Below are 2,485 nucleotides of genomic sequence, written 5' to 3' on the forward strand. Positions count from 1 at the left end.
CGCGGCTGTTTCGTGTGTATGTGTGTAATATGTTCCTGTATAATATAACATGTACATGAATGTTCTACCGGCTCGGTCGGAGCAATGTGTCCACGTAACACTGATGGCTCGAGTGTGCAGCCGATGCAGCGAGAAAAAATGATATACATAATTCCGGTTCCACGGGGCATCTTAAGCTCTATTCACAAAATCGCATTGGTATCGATTATTTGCGTTTTTTACGAATTACGAATCTGTAAATATAGATATTTATACGTATCTATAAATACAGAAAATGGTTATATATATATAGACGTCTACAGGTGTGAAATATCTACAACAGTCGTGTGTTTATCCTTTCTTACATTTCATTGAAAATAAAGCATAAGAACGCTACACACTGGAGCGATCACAAGTACATCTGGGGGACGACTACGTGGCGGCTCTTAATAATATTGTCATCCTTTTACTCTATTTTCCTTCGTCACGGTTACAGACAATCAGATCGTCGAACGTGGTCGAATCGTCCGTACACCGGGACGATTGCGTCGTATATCGTTACAGTACCGTATCAATAAATAGTAATTAATTAGTTTCTCTGCTATCATTAACTTTGTAATCATTTTTTTTTTTTAGTCTATTTAACAGGTACCTACTTTACCTACGCGGTATCGTATACAGTGGTCGCGGCTCGCGATTCAATGCCACGACGTCAGACGTCGCCTTTCACATTGCCCCGCCGATAAAAAAAACTTCATCGATGCGTTCATCTTTTCGCTTCATTCGCATGGAATTATTTACAATGTCGTGTGTAACAAGCCTGGCCCATGACACAGGACTTATTTCGCCGCATTTCAAAGAAAATCGGAGCACCCTCGATAAGTACTATTGTTCCTTTGACAATGAATTTCTAAAAGTAAAAATCTTGAATCGATTCTCTAAACGATCTCGAGGTTAGGAAATTATTTCATGATCAAGTGAATCTCACGTCACCATTCTCTCGTTTTAAATTCTGTTATCGTGAAAAATAACATTTTTATCGTGTATTTATTGGATTTATCAGTCTTCGTAGTACGGAATTATTATCAATGAAATCGCAAATTTTAGAAAATTTTTTTTATCGAATTGGAAAAATGTTCGTCTGAAACAATGACGATATTTTAATTTAATCGAGGAAAGTTGTATATGTGCATTAACTGTATTTACAAATGCATCGAATGTACAGTAGTAAAAGAGTATTTTGAATTTTTTCATTAGCAATAATGACATGTGAAAACATAAGTTTTTACTACGCGTTTTTCGATTTATTTTTCGAAAAGAAAATTAACAAAGAAATACCGATTGAGACTATGCAGTCAAATAGAATTTTAGAGATAATATCGTGTTCTTATCGAGTGTAGCGAATTTTCTTCTATTTTATCGATATGAAATCCAAAGTTTTTAATTGTGCTTTTTTTTTTGGCTCAGTGCTATTTTTATATATTTGTATAAAAGACGGTTAATTGAATTATACGGCATGATGAACGTTTCTTAAATTACAGCACTCGAAATGATGGATTTTGTTTTGACTGAAATACGAGAGGCAATGGACTACCGTTCCCCTTTTTCTTTACGTATTTTGATAGATATACAATGCCTAGAAAGATATTACGAAATTAGCAACCTGTCTGGAGAATGACAAGTTGTCAGGAACTCTTCGGTACATAGGCGTGTGAGGACGTGGCTTTATAATTAATCGCCAATTATCAGACATCTTTTCTCTCTACTTAAGAATAATCTGGACGTGGTAAGCATGATTCAAAATATCTGTAATAAATGCATCAAATAATATTTTATTATTATATAAACACATTCAGTTCATTGGACGAGAAAAATTCATTATTATTATTATTATACAATATATAGTAAAAAATATTTATTGGACGATTATCGAAAAACTGAAGGTAATCCACCTTATATGCAACATGCTATCAATAAATACGTATTACACGATAGGATACCAAAAGCTGCTTATTTTTCATCAAGCATTTTAAGTTCTTTTATCCGATAAATGGTGCTTGCGAACTCCCCAAATAGACATTAACTATATATACACGATCGCAAACCCCACATTAATTACTTAATTGCGCATTGCCCATGGTACACAGAACAACGACCAAGCGTTTACTCGATCAGACTCGTTCATTTTCTATTTTCTTTTTTCCACGACCACCGCCCCCACACGCTGCAACCGACATGCCCGTTTCCTTAATTCTATTTAATTATCATCTTAAGACTTAGGCTTTAAACGTTAACCTTATCGATTAAGCGCTAGCTTAGTGACTCACTTCGTACGTACACACACTGTTGTTATTTTTTTTTTCTCTCTTTCTTTATCTCGTTTCCCACTTGTTCCTTAATCCTCTTCGCTTTAACTCTACATATACAATCACGGTATACACGCTTCTTTCCTCTCTTTCCTTTCATTTCTTTTATTTTATTTTTTATTTTTTTTTTTTTTTCGTTT

Source organism: Apis dorsata, unplaced genomic scaffold (genome assembly GCF_000469605.1).
Source record: "Apis dorsata unplaced genomic scaffold, Apis dorsata 1.3 scaffold_245, whole genome shotgun sequence".
Lineage (NCBI taxonomy): Eukaryota > Metazoa > Arthropoda > Insecta > Hymenoptera > Apidae > Apis > Apis dorsata.